Below are 16,702 nucleotides of genomic sequence, written 5' to 3'. Positions count from 1 at the left end.
CGTTAGATGTTTTAAAGGGGAAAGTCAAGTGTCGGGTCCTCAGGCTAAGTACGACCGACAACCCAATTACTTGAATGTTGTGTACAAACACGTACACCCCATTTGCATTCCAATTTGTTATGAAAATGTTTTGAAAAAGGAACTTGACGTTGAATCAAGTGTTTGAATTCTATTATGAAAAGTAGTGAGTGAAGAATGGAGGTGAGAGATAGACTGAGATCGAGAAGAGAATGGAGAAGCGATGTGAGTGATGGATCTTGGAGCGAATGGAGAATGCTTGACGTTAAATCAAGCATTAACGTTGCAATGGTGTGAGTTTTTATTAGGAAAATAACTTGACGTTGAATCAAGTACCTTTTGGTTTCTTTTGAAATGCTTTGTTTATCGTTTTGTATTTTATCTTTGATTATTAACATGCATGGTGAGCTAACTAGAAAGCAATAAATCTAAGCTATTACATGGTTAAGGGAGGGGGAACATTTGACCCACAACAGGGGGAACCCACACAATACAACACAAAGACATGAAAGGAAAACTACACTTTACAAATTATAAAAATAAAAGGAATAACTTGGAGGATGGTTTGGATCTCTCATTCACATTCCACCACAAAAAACAACTATGGTTAGTATGCATTAATAAATTGGAATTACAATGCTAATTCAAGTGAATGAGATGGTATGATCATAATATGATGTGGCGTAGTGATGATGACGAACAAACATATACCAAATTAAATTGAAATGGAAATTTCAATTTAGCCATTAACCACAAACAAAAGATAACCAAGCCAAAATGAGATTAATCGCGTAGATGGGACTTAACATGGCAAATCAAATGAAATTCTAAACATGGCATGGTTAATCACATGAAAATTAATTCTGGAAAATTAAGAAACTAAACACAATATGTAAAAATGATTAAACCTAATTTCTAACTAATTACCTAATTGAACATGTATTAAGCTAATTATCCTTAAGATTATGTTAATTCCTAATTAAAAACTAAGAATTAAATCTAATATTTCTGTCAAGATTAACAAATAACATCAATATAAATCGCAGAAAAAAAACGAGATTAATAAACTCTAATCATGAATCAACTAGAAATTAGGAAGAAAGTCATGGGCCTAATCAACAGAGGGGTTTAACAGGAAGGATATGGTAATGTTCAGCAAGCATAACCTAAAGCCCAATCCCCAGCCCAATCAAAATCCAGTGTGGCCACCAAGGGGTGACGCTGAAATTTGCCGTGGATGCTACTGCAATTAGCAATACATGGCAACAACGACTGGATTCTCGAAGCGTAATGTCAACTTCGTCATGAGCAACCAATGATGCTTAAAACTAATGAAGGACATTAAAGATAACGTAGCTCCAGGTGCCACCGCGTTCTCTTTCACTCACGCGCTCAACTCTGGATATCTCTGGTTATATGCTCCGTCGGACCAAAGGCGGTCCTTGGCGGCGACGGTGGATTAAACTCAAAGGAATCCTACATACTAACCGACTCAAGGCGTCAATCATGAATATGACGGCGAAATCTCTACTTCCTCTAAGACCCTAATTTTGACCCTAAGATCCCTCATGGCATCATAACATTGCATTTACATCTTGCCTCAAGGATCATAAGCATCTTGGCTCCTTACCTTTGGGTGGGATCTTTTGAGAGTTGGTTTGAGATCACCAAGCATGCTTGAATTGTATATTATTGATTTTCTTATTTTGTTTACTAACCAAAAGCACAAAAATATGTCACTAACATCTCTTGTTTGTAGCTTGAGCAGTCACAGGATCCAAAGCTTCTAGGAGGTCCTATGTGCATTGATATGGACAATTGAAGATGAAGGCAAGAATGGCAATGTTTCCCAAAGCTCTCATTCATCAAATATGCCTCCCAAGTATCTCAATTCATCATTTTGATCAAAACAAATCAAAAGGTTTGAGGCTTGTTTCCCAAGGAAACCCTAATTCATCTATTCATCAATTGTGCCTTGCTCATGAAGCAACCTCAACTCATGATCAAATAAAATCAAGGGAAGTTATCTCATTCATCATTTCATGCACATGTTAACCTATTTGAGTGTCCTCAATCATCAATTCATTAAGATATGAGGTTTGGACTTGAGAAGTTGATCAGTTAATTCATCTAACTATTTTGAAATACACTGAGACCTAATTTTTTATGTGTTTGTCAAATGGAGATGACCCCAAGAGAAAACATGTTCTTAAAGACCATATGAACAACTTTCATGTTCATCAAAAATTTATTTAAAGCTTTGAAGGTCATCATCCATTCCAAGACATTATAGGTGATTTTGACTGAAACCCTAATTTTGGGTCAACTTCCCAAGGACATAACTAATTCATTTTTCATGATTTTGAGGTGGGATAAAATGCATTGGAAATATTAAGATATCTATTTCAAATGTTATGTTGAGAAAAATTTCAAAATCCTAAATGAAATACATGTGATAATGCAAAACATTATAGGTCACTTTGGACCAAATGCATTGAAATGTGAAAAAGTCTAACTTCAAGTGCCCATAACTTCTTCATCAAAAATCCAAATGATAAAAATTTAAGTCCAAATTGATTGTCTTGAAAATATCTACAACTTTTATGTTGAAGATTTTGTCATTTGGAGCTTGTATCATTGAGACAGAAGGGCTTGAACTTTGGCCATTTTTGAAAATCTCACATGTACATGTTTTGCACCCTACACTTCATGACCACTTTTCATCAATTTTCAAGGCTCAAATGGAGTTTTGATCAACATAACAAATTATCCTCATGCAAAAAGCTTTCCAACCATTACTCATGAGGTGGTGTTTCAAGTTTGGAAGAGCCATTTTCGAAGACATGAACATTATGGTACAATTTTGGAAATTCATAAAATTTGCATTGCATGAGATGATTATGCACAATTTGCTTCTATCATTGCTCAGCTACCAAATCCAAGTGGAATTGGGCCCTCCATGCGCCTGTACAGGCCCATGCATGGAGGCCCTTTCCATTCATGCAAAGTTGTTATCATGCATTTCAGCATTGCCTTGCCTATAAATACAATGCCATTGCTCTTCATTTCCCTAACCTGAAGGCGCCCTAAATGTTGTGCAATTGAATCCTCACCGTCACTCCAAAGGAACTCTCTCATTTTTCTCTCAATTTTCAGATCTAGAATTCAGTTACATCGATTGTTTTCTTAGATCTAAAAGTTCCTAAACCTCATCACCTTGATTCATAGAGTGTACTGCAAACATTAACACCAAGAAATTGTAACTCCAAGCTCTGCAAATCAGAGGTTCACTTCTGATTTTAATTTCTTCGAAACAGCTTATATTGTGCTTATTTCTTGTTGTTGTTGTGTGATCTGAAGTCCTCTGCATAGAGGCAACATTCTTGAGCTTCGAATTTTTGAAATCTAGCAAGTTCAGTTGAACACCATTAAAATTCCATCTCTGATTTCTCTCAATATAGAAACCTATAGTGGATTTGGTTGGTACAGGGGTGATGTACATCACCCTAGTTTTCGATTGGTACCAGGATCGTAGCATTTGGTTAACATTTTTTTCCTCTGCAATTTTGAGCTTGGCCAGAAGTTGGCCGGAGAAGACGGTGGCGCTGGCCACCATCCCTTCTCCAGATCAGATATGAATCGTCCATCTCTTTTTTCAGATCAGATCTCACACGTTCATTGTTATGACTATTTTAATGGCATGGTGCGCTTCAGTTGACTAGCGTGTATGGTGAGCGTGCGCTTCCCGTCCACGTGATGATCCACGTCAATTAATGAGGTATCATCCGACGGTCCACACATTTTCACATTTTCTAATTTCTGATTTTAATTTCTTTAATTTCTTTTAATTCCATTTCTTTTTAAAAATTCATATCTCATTCATTATTGGTTCAAAAAATATGAGACCAATTGCATTTTTCTCCTCTTAATTTTAGTTTCTAAAAATGATTTTTAATTTTTATTTATTTTATCATTTGATATTTTTTTAGGAATTTTGTCTTTTCTGCTTATTTTTAATTCATTTTAATTAGTTTTTGATATCCAAAAAATACAAAAATATTTTTCCAACCTATTTGAATGATGATAGATCTATGAAAAATATTCTAATCAATTTATTAATTGATTTGAGATTTATTTGAGATTTTAATTCAATTAGGTTATTTTTATGCATTTTTAATTGATTTAAAATAGTTTCTGACTTCTAAAAATGCTGAAATGTTTTGTCAAACTTTGTTTGACCTTGTTGAACTTGGGATAATTCACTTGGACTTTTCAAAGTTGATTTGAAGTGAGTTTGAAGTTTGACCTTTCTTTATTATTTTAATTCAAGTTTTATTTTAATATTGAAAAATACCAAAAATATTTTATTTGTTTCTTGACTTCTAATCTTCATTTTGCTTATGTTTTCTATTGTTTGACCTTGATCTCCTCTATCTTTAGTCAATGCTTGTTGATTATTTCATTCCATTTCCATTAATGCACTTTAATATTCTTCTTCTTCTTCTTCTTCTTCTTCTTTTTCTTTTTTGATCAATGAGTTAAAGATTGGTGGTTAGCCTTGATACATGGGAGGTTTAACCTTCCTTGATTCAAATCTAATTCATCTTGATCATGGATCAAGTGAATGGCTTTGCATTAAGGATAGGTTGCTTCCTAATCAAGCAAAGAACCTAAATCAATACAAGATCATTTCTCATCTTCTTTTTGACATGGCAAGTTATAGGAGTTTGATTCACTAATCAAAATCTCTAACTTGTGTTGTTGCCTACATTATTATTGACCGGCCTCAGATAGTTGTGACTTCTACATAAGTCCAATTACGATTGCTTAACATAGCACTAAATTTCCTTATGACACGCTAACTCTAACACTAACCATTAACCATTAACATTTAATTCTTGCTCTTTACATTTATGCAATTTACTATTCTTGTACATATTATTCATTTGCTTTTGCCCTTTGCTCATTTGAGCACATGTTTATGTTAATGCAATTTACCTTTTGCTCACTTGAGCACATAATTGTGTATATATTATTGTGCTTGTGTTTTGTTTTGATTGTTGTGGACAAAAATGAAAAAAATGGACAAATGGACTTAGTTTCTAGGACATTCCCTATGCAAATTGGAGTAAAAATGCCTAATGTTGAAGATGGGTTAGAAGGACCAAATCTCTAAACTCACTCTTGTCCATTCTTGATTTGCTTCATAGAGCTTTTTGATGTTGTGTGCTTTTGTGATAGGGAATCCTATTTGAGCCAAATTGAAGAATCATTGCCATGTTCATCCAAAGTGAAAGATACAAGAGCCATTGGGGATCTTCTAAGAGCTTGCTTGATTAATTTGATTGCTTGAGCTTACACTTATTTTGCTTGCATATTCCAAAGGATGAGAGCTACTTGGATCATCAATATGATCTCAAGAGAGGAACTCCATTTGTGGTCTTGTTTCTTATCCTTCATCTCTTGTATGATTAGGACTTTAGCCATTCTTCTTCTTCCCTCTACTCTAACCCAAGCCAAAACTTTTTGTGCAAACATTTAACACTTGTTTTCAAACATTAGAAACCTAAGAATTATGCTTTTGATTTTCCAACTTTCTTTTCATAACACTTATTTTGAATTGAATCTTTAAGCCAACTTTGACCATATTTTGTAAATATTTTTCATTGGTAAATATAACTCATTCAAATACTTTTGTGGTTTCAATGACCACTTTCTTAATCAAAAACTTTTTCATAAGCTTTAGCTATTAGGTTTGAGTTATCCTTGAGGTAGATATAAAACTCACCTATATCCTTAGTGATGAACAATGAGTCTTACATGCTTATTATAGGGTTAACCCCTCACTGGCATGTTGAAGCTATCCTCACATGGTGGATTTGTGGGTTTAGGTTGAGTTTTCTCCCTTGGATAACAAAAGACCTTAAGGCTTTTGGACCAATCAATTCACCAACTTGTCTTGAGATTTTTACCCCGAACTACGAGGTTTTGAACCTAATCTTTTTTAAGATGGTACGTAGGCAATGGGTTTATTCATCCAAACACAAATTGTAAATAACTTGTATATTCTCTTCTCATCTCTTCAATCATGTTTGCACAAATAAATTTTCACAAAATAACAACCTTACAACAAATGTGAAAAGGGCTCCCTAGGAGTACCTAGGATGTTTTGGGTGCTTAAAACCTTCCCATTGCATAACCAACCCCCTTACCCCGATCTCTGACATTTTTACTAGTTTTTGATTCGATAAAACTTTTAGGTTTTTGTTCGCTTTCTAACCATTCCTTTGGATAAATAGAAGTGCGGTGGCGACTCGACTTGTATGGTTTACCTTGGATTTAGTCAATATCTCTAATGGTAACGAATACCCCGCTACACTTCCTTCCAGAGTTTCTCACATTGGTAAGAGATAATTAGACATCCTAATTGAAAAAAGAACCTACGTCCGTCGCCGATCTCCTAGAATCGGAGCTCCGGGAATTATGGCTAAGTCGTCTACGTATCTTCTATATCGTGGTGGTAACAGAATGAAAGGAAAGAGGGTATGAAACTCACCTTGTCGGAGATTATGGCTGCGCCGACGAATTCTCTATTTCCAGGTGAGAAATCTTGTTTGGAACCTCTTTGCCTTACGTGTCTCCTCCATCTTCCTTCTTTCTCTTCTTCTGGCGTCTTGTTGTTTCCGTTCTGGTATGCAAGGAGAGTGGTTGTGCTTGAGAGGATTGAAATTTGTGAGATTCCAGCCTTGAAATAGTGAGAGGAGAAGTGAATTTATAGAGTGCAGGTTCGGATTGAATGGAGGATTGGAGTTAGGCTAGGAGTTTGTTATGTAAAACTCACTGAGTTGGTCACAAACTCAGTTAGTTATTGGATACTTACTAAGTTAGTTATGTCATTGTAACTTGGTTAGTGATGAATGTAGAAAGAAAAAAACGTGAGTGACTGGTTTAATAAGTTTATAAAGGAATGAGTTAGCAACAGGGTCTACTCAGTTAATCAGTTAGTTCCACCACATCCCAAGTTGGCCAGGACCTAATTCTATTAGTTATTTAGAGTGAAAGTTATTTAGGTTTGTAGTTTTTTTCTAGTGTTAATTTTGGTAGCCTTCTGATATGAATTATTGTTACTGCAGGGAAATGGAATCATCGCTGATGCTGCAACTCGAGTTAGATTTCTCATTGTCGTCGTATGCATTGCCGTAACGTGTGATTCACTTGATGCTTGCAGGTTAATGCTGCTATGATGTGTTGCCAGGTTGGTTTAGCAGTTGGTGACACATATCCTTGTTGTGACCGTTGGTGGTGCATTATGTCGTGCCCAAATCTGAAGTGTTGAGGTGAATGCTTCAACTTTGGTTCATGGCATCCTAATACTAACCGTGTTTGCATGAACGTTGTGACTAAAATGTGTTGGTTCAAGTCTGGGCGGGTTGTGATAGTTGTTTCAATTTTTTTCCGTCAATGCCGTCTTGGATTCCCAGTTCTGTTACTCTTGTTTCTTTACCGGTGATTGTGCAAGCTAACACACAATATTGCTTTGATGACCTGCTGCAGGATTGCGTGCAATGTCATGGCTCGTGGTGATACGTGTTAAGTCTGCAGGCCAAACCGGTTCGTGACTTTCTACAACAAGGTGCTCATAATGGTGATGGTTACGTGGTCAGGTATAGGTTTGCAGCAGGTAAGTAACCTATGCCAACCTGGTTCTACACAATAGGTTATGCCCCTGCCTTGATTTTGTAGCATTGATAACAGTGGTTTGCTGAACATTGCCTACAAGTTTCTCTTTGTCTTGCATCAGGCCTTTTGAGGTTTGTTTAATCGCGAATGAAATTACGCAGGAGAAACTTGCTGGATACACGTGAGATTTCGTTTATTTTTTTTGTATGACATGGTTTGCTACTGCAGTTGTAGCTGCGTTGCCGTGGGCTGGTGTTGTTGGTTTACCGTCAGGCTGAAAATGCGTTGTGTACTCGTGTTTTTCCACCGTTGAGCTTGTTGTTGTAGCCGCTCTCGGTGATGGCTTGCCTTTGGTTTAATAGCAGGCGTGTGTGGTAGCTTGGATACATCGGTTTGGCTACTGCGTCTTGAATTTTATTGCCTTTCGTATCATGTCGTTTCGCTTGTTTTAGTTTTGCGTTTGATACCGGCTTATCGCTGTTTATGCAGGTGTTGCACTTGCGGCTTAGCTTGGAATTTGAAGCTGCATTTGCATTTCCATTGGATTTGTTTTGGCTTGTACTTCCATTTTCACCTTTTGCACATTGGCCTGTTACAACATGGAGTTTGGGATGCGCCAACTGCGGTTCTGTTGCAGCCGATGGTGACTTGAAGCTTTTGATTGAGTTCCGTTGTCGGGGTTGCCGTCGAAGCGCTATGCTGCAGTTAGCAGCTGCTGTTGTTTTCATTTGGCTTCTGGCTTGGAGTTTCTCGGCTTACGGCGTTGCCGTTTTTCATGTTGGCTTGTTTGCATGTTGCTTGTGCTCATGGCTGTTTTGTCGTTCGTTTGCAACCTACATTGATTTGCCTTTTGGTAGCTGCGTTGTGCAGCTTGGTTGGTTTGTGTAGTTGTCGCAGTTGTTAGCTTTTCGTGAAGCTTCGTACGCATTGCCGCTTGGGACTGTAGCTGCATTTTGATCACTCAAGTTTCCATTGCGTTTTTTGCCGTTGTATGTTTTGACTTGCAGCTTGTGCGCCGCTAGTGCACGTGCTACTTTGGTAGCAGCTTTCTATATTTTTCAATTTACTCACACTTACTGTAATGTTACTTTTCAATGTAATTCACATTTAATGAAATGATACTTTTCAATGTAATTCATATGTAATGCAATGATATCTTCCAATGTAATTCACATGTACTGTAATGATATTTCTCAGTATAATTCACATGTAATGAAATGATATTTCTCAGTATAATTCACATGTAATGAAATGATATTTCTCAGTATAATTCACATGTAATGAAATGATACAGGATATGCCTATGAAGACCCATGTAATCAAGGTTCCATGTAACTTTTGGCATGACAATGCTTCATGTGTTTCAACTTAAGCTCTAGGTGCATCTTAACTTGTAATCCGAAATTCAAGTCAACATCGGCTTCTTGGTATTGAACGTTTGAAATGGTGTAATGAAAATTGGGTTAGAGAATTTGGATATGTGAAATGGATCGATCTGGTTTGAGAAAATGGATAAGAAAAATGGTTTTAAGGAAATGGATTTTGATAACGGGTTGGATTTAATATGGATTGGATTTTGGATAATTGATGAAATTGGATTTCGGAAAATGGATAACGGATATTTGTTAGTGGTAAATGGGATTTAAAGTAGATATGGATTTAAGAATTGGTTTTGAGAATATGATTTAAAGTATGGAAATGAAAATGATTAGGAAATGATTTTTGGTTAGAAGGTTGACTTTGGTCAACTGGTAGACCAAAAAGTCAATAGTTGACCAAAAGTCAACTTAAGTAAAAAATGCGTATTTTCTTGTGGAATGAATGTGGATATGACCAAAAAGCCCAATGTTCTCAAACCAATAAAACATGTCAATCCAAGACTCAAAAATCTAATCAGTCAAAGTCAACCAAATGATATTCAATCAAGCAACCGATTGTAGCATCTTGAATGAGTCTCAACCAATGAACCAGAATCCTGACTTTTAAGCACACAACTGAAACCTTTATAATGAACCAATCGAATCAGATACAACCTCCTTGAATTAGGGTTTCCACTATTCTTCCTGGCGAACACCCTTAAACCCATGATTGATGCTTTTCCAAATCCAAGTTATGATGCCATGAGTATGTAGATGAGATGAATGCTTATCAGGATATGTGAATGCTCAGGGTTAGTGACCTAGATGAACTTGTGAAAGGTAGGGTAAATTTTGGGGTATGACAATAGCTTAATCTAAAAATTCTTATCACTACAGAAAATTGGTGACTCTGTTGGGGAGTAGTCCCTAGTGGTTTAAGCCCATCTTTGTTTTTGTGCATATATTATTTTTGTTATTGTTTGCTCTGTCTGGTGCTTGGTGATCTCTGTATGGTGAGATAAGTCCTATACCCAAACTTGAGAGCTCATATGATATGAGGATGGTATAGTCATGTTTGGCTTACGTGGAGTTAATCCTTAATAAGCTGACTTTAGATCCCCCACTCAGTGGAGGCCTATTTGGGATTACTGGTGTCACACGAGTAGTCGTAGTTGGCATTACTTTTTCCGACCTGGGATCCCGATAAAATGAGGACCTTAGAACCCTTAACCCATCTTAGCCTTTTAGGATGTAGTGCGGTGGCTATTCAGGTGTAGTCTTGAATTAGTTGTTACGCGAAACTACACTCGGACGAGTTTCTCTTGAGAATATTATTGGTTGACGAGTAGTCGCTTAAGTCGGTAATATCCAAAAGATGGACTTATGACTCTGGGAACTTTTTAGAACCTTTTTCTACAGGTGATTATACCCTTAGTACATACTTTGTGGGTTGGTTCTTACCCTTGGCACCATGCTCGTGACTCCGAACCTTTGGACCTTGTTTGTGTGCATTGTGTGATCTTGTTTGTGATTGTTGCATCGTTCACTCATCACATTCATAAGAATTTTTCTCAATTCAAGGAACTTAGAGACTCTCTTTTCAAACATCACAAATATTTTGATCATGGATATTGGAAGAAGGAATACTCGGAAATACAGTTTCAGACGTCTCGATCTTATGGAATTAAGGAAGTTAGCATCTTTTATGGATGATCCTAAGGGTTTCAGAGACATTTTTTGAAGACTTTTATATGTTATATATATTGATGTTAATGATGGTCTTCTTTGTACTAGGGTTCAATTCTATGATCCTGTTTACCGGTGCTTCGCTTTCCCTGATTATCAGTTGTTTCCCACCATGGAGGAGTATGCTTATATTTTGGGTATACCAGTTTATGATAGAGTTCCTTTTAGTGGGGTGGAAGGAATTCTTGAATCTCGAGTTATTGTTGAAGCGATTCACCTAAGGAAGTCTGACATAGATGTTAATCTCACTGTCAAAGAAGGTATTAGAGGCTTGACTTCAAAAATTTTGATTAAAAAAAGCCTTTTCTTTTGCTAATGATGTTAGCATGGTAGAATTTGAAACTATTCTTGCCTTACTCATCTATGGTTTGGTCTTGTTTCCCAACATTGACAATTTTGTTGATGTTAATGCTATGAGGATCTTCTTGATTAAGAATCTGGTTCCAACTTTGCTCGGTGACACTTATTTATCCATTCATCATAGGAGTTATAAAGGAAGTGAAACTATTGTATATTATGCGCCTTTACTGTAAAATTGGTTTATTTCGCACTTGCCGCAGTCTCCCATCTTCAAAGAAAACAATGGTTGTTTAAGGTGGTCTGAAAGACTTATGTCTCTCACCAATGATGACATAGTTTGGTATTCTTCTATTTACGACGATGTTGAGATTATTGATAGTTGTGGGCAATTCTCTAATGTGCCTTTTCTTGGCACACAAGGGGGAATCAACTTTAGTCCGACTCTGGCAAGATGTCAACTTGGGTTCACCATGAAGGACAAACCTAATAACACTTTGTTAGAAGGTTTATTTTTCTAGGAAGGGAAAGACACTCAAGGGTTGAAATCTAGGATGATACGTGCTTGGCACAATGTTCATAGGAAAGGAAAAAGTGAGATTGGATTGTGTAGCGGTGTATTCGTCGCTATATGATTTATCGATTAAACCATAAGCAAAGCATACAATGATTTTCGAGTCGCCACCGCACTTTTATTTATCCAAAGGACTGGCTAAAAAGCGAACAAAAGCCTAAGAAGTTTTACACGTAGAAAACTAATAAAAAGATCATAGATTCTGGGTAAGGGGTAAATTACGCAATGGGAAGGTGTTAGGCACCCACTACGTCCTAGGTACTCCTAGGGAGCCCTTTTCACACTTGTTGTACTAAATTGTTATTTGTTATGACATAAGCATTGTGCAAACATGATTGGGATGGTGAGAAAAGAATATACAATTTTATTATTGGGTTTGAAAGGATGAACCCGCTGCCTACGTACCTTCCATCAAAGGTAAGGATCAAAACGCCGTAGTTCGGCTAAAAGATTTCCAAAAGGTTGGTGGATTCAATTTTAAACAATAGCACTGAGGCTTTTCATTATCAATGGGAGAAAACTCGACCAAAACCAACATCCACCATGCGAGGATAGCTTCGACGTACTGGAGGGGTTAACCCTGTTTTTAGTACGGAAGTCTTACTGTCGACTCACTAAGGATAGGCAAGATTTACATCAACCACAATGATAATTGAAACCTATGGCTAATGCATGAAGATATTTGCGCAACACTTATGTCAAGTTTGAAAATTGAAGTGTGAAAAGGTTTAGGACATAATGAGGATGAATGGATGGATATGGATTGTAAAACTTCTTAGAAGGTTCACTTCTTGAAATCATATGGGAGATGATTCAAGTGTGTCCTTTGGAATAAGCAATAGGTAATAATAATGTAAACAAACGGGTGATACCGGATGCCACTCAATGGTCTTACTCCAATCTCACAAACAAAAAGCAAAAAGCGGACACCGGATACCACTCAATGGATTTATACCGCGATCCTAAAACAAAACTGGATATCAGAGGCCACTCAATGGACTTATACTAATCTCCTAAAACAAAATGAAACTTGGATACCGGATGCCAATCTGTCTGGACTTATACCAATATCCAACATATGATCATAGGAAAGCAAATGCCAACTTGCAGGGACTTACAATTGCATCCTCACATAAACAAACAAAAGCAAAACATGGATGTTAGATGCCAATCTGTCTGGGCTTACTCTCACATACACAGTATGGTCCTAGGAAAACAAATGCCAACTTGCAGGGACTTACAGTTGTATCCTCACATACAAACAAACCATGCAACATGATCATAGGAGAGCAAATGCCAACTTGCAGGGACTTACAGTTGCTTCCTCACATACAATCAAATAAATGCATCAGGCAAAGATAAGATGAGTGGCCAAGGTGATGGTCTTATACTCACTTCCATATCATAGGAGCAATGGCCAAAGAAATGGACTTACAATTGTCCTCAATGGGTAAACAGCAATGATAATGTCACAAAGACAAATGAGATGATTATGCATTGATGGCAATTGATGATGATGAGTGCACAAAGCATGAGAGCAAACATGTGTATATGAAGCAATCAATCAATCAATCAATATCAAACAGCACACTCTATAGCCAAACAAAGGGGGTTCACACAAGAGGGTTTGACTATGAAAGTCCACTGTAATGGGTGAATGTCGCTCTTAACCTTGCCATTGAGAGGCTAAGGTGAAGCAGATGAATAGGAGATGAGGGGTGTGCCTCATTGCTTCTATCTCAGATCAGAGAGAGCATCAAATAATAGAAAGTGGGGGAGTTCAGAAAGATGGAACTCTTTCCCCATTATTGACTCGATTAGATCTTGGGTTTTTATCTCAATGCTTCAACCATGTAATGGGAGCAAAGAGAGGACACACTGAATAGTGGGGGATAGATTGCTTATCCCTACCTTCCACCAATTGCCTTACTTGAAGGACTTTTCCTGCTTGGGACAATTTTAAACACACACAGGCATTGCCTCTTAAGGAGGACTTCAGACAGTTTGCCTGGTCAAATAACAGACCGGGTCTCCAGACTACATGAAGAAGAAGTAATTATACCTCAAAGCAAATGCTAAATAGCAAAGCAAGCAAGTTCAAAGAACTTAAGCAACTAAAGTACCTAAAAAAAGGCAAACCAATTAGTAAACAGTTCAACAGATAAAATCAAAAGGAAATGAACCAATAGTCAACCATAAACAGAGGTGCCAAGGCACAAAGCCAAACTCATATGAGTCACACCTACAAAACAAGGGTTAGCACAATATATAATCCAACTCAATCAAGTTTGAATGATCTTTGAGGCATTGGTGCTTAACCTGAAACAATAGCTCAATTGTAAGCTCAAAAGACCACTAGGGCTAGCCTAGGGTCAAAGATGAAAGAAAAAAGTCAAACAGAAAAGAAAAGTCAACCCAATTCATGTCCAAACATTTAAGAAGCAATCTCAATTGGATTCATAATCAAATCATGCATCATTGTCATTTCATACACAAAAGAATGCAAAGCGTGGCAAGAGAAGCACACAAAAGTCAACAGAATGACTTGCATCAAAAGTCAACCCAAACATTTCCAAAAATTATCAAATAAATCACATTCAATCCTAACATCTAGCATGGTATACATGTAAAATTTCATGGCATTTGGATGAGAGGAAGGCAGTCAATAAAAATCATGAAGTCAACATAATTTCAAGCATGCACCATGAAGGTCAACAAACATGGGTCAACTTCAAAAAATCATATCAAATTGAAAACAGAAGAGAAATGAATGAGATTAACACCAATGCAAAGCTCAATATGTCTAGTTATCACATATGAAGTTTCATGAACATAAAATATGGTATGAGAATTTCACAAAGGATTTGGCAATATGTAGCACAAAAAGTCAACAAATGACTAAGCATGGAAGAAAATTCACAATCAAATGGAAAACAGCATGATTAATTCCAAGAAAATTCATACACAAGCTAGACATGTGATAGATGATTCATGCAAAATTTGGGGTCATCTGGAGGCCAGGAGACATGTGAACAAAAATCAAGAAAATGCACATCATTGGTGTGACACAAATTGTCACACCCTAGTTCAAAAATTCATATCTAGCAAACCACAAATGATAAATGCACAATCTCTATACCAAAATGAAGATGAGTGAGTCTAGTTTCTCCACAAAAAATTTCAGGACCAAAGGATGCATCATCATTATTTCACAAAAGAAATGGCAAGAGGTATCAATTATGCATACATGTCAAGAAAATAATTATCAATTAAAACTCCAGCCAATGGAAAATTAGTTAAAATTCACAATAAAATACTAGACATCTTCATGGACATGATGCAAAAAGTTTCATGATTTTTGGATGAAATTTGAATTAAAAATGAATTGTTTAAGTTGAGTGAATAATGGATGAAGTATGAACAAGATAGCATAGCAAATGGGGTCAAACATGGTCAACCGATGGCAAACTTGTAATTCTGGGTTTACTAATCAAAGCTATGCGTTTTGGGCAAGGCAAAGGAAATGTTCCTATTGGCTCTCAGCCAATGGAACAGTGTACTGGCCAATCCAGTTCAAAATTCTGAGTTTTCACATAAACCCTTAGGGTTTCTAACAGCATGGCTCATGGCTATGGCATTCAGCATTCGATCAAAAACAACAACAAATGCACAGCAACACATAACATAACAAATATGCAACAAGCAAACATCCAGGACGAAATGCAGCAAACACAGAACATGTGGATTTTCTGGGAAAGTTCAAAACAGCAGCAGAGCATATTCATCATTCAATGTTCATCATCAAACCATAAACAATAACATCAACAAACAAGCGTGGCCATGAAACATCACATTAAGCAGCATCAGCCAACAGCAAAACAAACATCATCATGGAAAAAAACTGGAAAAAGGTGTCGGGTTTCAAACAGCAGGGCATGTTCACTATCCAACTTCATGGTTCATCAACCGATCGAAATCAAACAATCATGGCAACCACATAACAACAAATTCATAATGCTCATGCAAAACATGTCAACAGCAACCAAAACATACATGAGCTGGATTTCTGGAAAAATAACAGGGTGTTTGGTTTAAACAGCAGCACATACGTAACATTCATCATCATGGAAAGACCAATCTCAAACAACATTATGCAAACAGCCAGGTAATGGAACAACAATGTTCATGCACCATCCACACAACAATAAACCAATCACTAAACAAGTGCATTTTCTGGGCAGGTTAAAATGGTTTAAAACAGCAGCAGGCATCATCATCTTCATGAGCTAACAACAAAACAAGCATAACCAAGGGAATTTCTGGACAGAGTTATGTTTAAATGCAACAGTATTCATCAAGTTCATGTTCATGGTTCATCATCATCTGACAGATTTCGAGCAAAACACACAATGGCAAGGCATATGTACTTATGTAACATCATAACACCAACACGCAAAACACAATCCAAGTGGATTTCTGGGCAGGACAAGGGATTAAAACAGCAGCAGGCATACATTCATCATCATGCATCTCAAAATTTCAGAATGCCCAGAATTTAATGGCAAGCATGTCAACAACATCATTAAACATCCCTCAACACAAATATGACTCCCATTTTCTCTAAATCATCTTGGATAAAACAAATCGATGAAAAATGCATTTGTTCACAAAAATGAAAATCAAGATTTCAGACAGCATAGTTCACCATTTAATGTGATTCAAATTGCACAATGCTTAGCAAGGAAGGAACTATACATGGCATGGCATCATTTTGAGAAAAGAGTTGGTCGAAAATCTTACCTGATTTGAAGAAATTGTGAAAACAGTGTTGTTCTGGTGTTACAGCTTGAAACAGATGATGCTTGTGCTCTAGAATGGAGGATTCTTGAAGTAAGCCAGCTCAAAGATGCTTGAAGGTGTCCAACTCACGATTTTCCATTGTTGAGCTTTGGTGAAAACAGAATGAGAAGGAGGCTGCAAGGGTGTGGTTTGAGGATATAAAATGCTTCCAAAGAGTGCTCAAGTGATG

General features: G+C 36.9%; 1 long non-coding RNA gene across 1 annotated transcript; it reads left to right on the top strand.

The window, feature by feature from the left end:
* Nucleotides 1–6,440: 6,440 nt before the first annotated feature.
* LOC127101350 (uncharacterized) lies at nucleotides 6,441–8,797 on the top strand. The gene is made up of 3 exons (XR_007794612.1): nucleotides 6,441–6,618; nucleotides 7,152–7,355; nucleotides 7,573–8,797. It is a non-coding gene; the product is annotated as an uncharacterized LOC127101350 (long non-coding RNA).
* Nucleotides 8,798–16,702: the final 7,905 nt, after the last annotated feature.

Source organism: Lathyrus oleraceus, chromosome 7 (assembly GCF_024323335.1).
Source record: "Lathyrus oleraceus cultivar Zhongwan6 chromosome 7, CAAS_Psat_ZW6_1.0, whole genome shotgun sequence".
In the NCBI taxonomy this organism is placed as follows: domain Eukaryota; kingdom Viridiplantae; phylum Streptophyta; class Magnoliopsida; order Fabales; family Fabaceae; genus Lathyrus; species Lathyrus oleraceus.
Note: the sequence above shows the minus strand (reverse complement) of the source record. Positions and strands in the feature narration are given on the sequence as shown.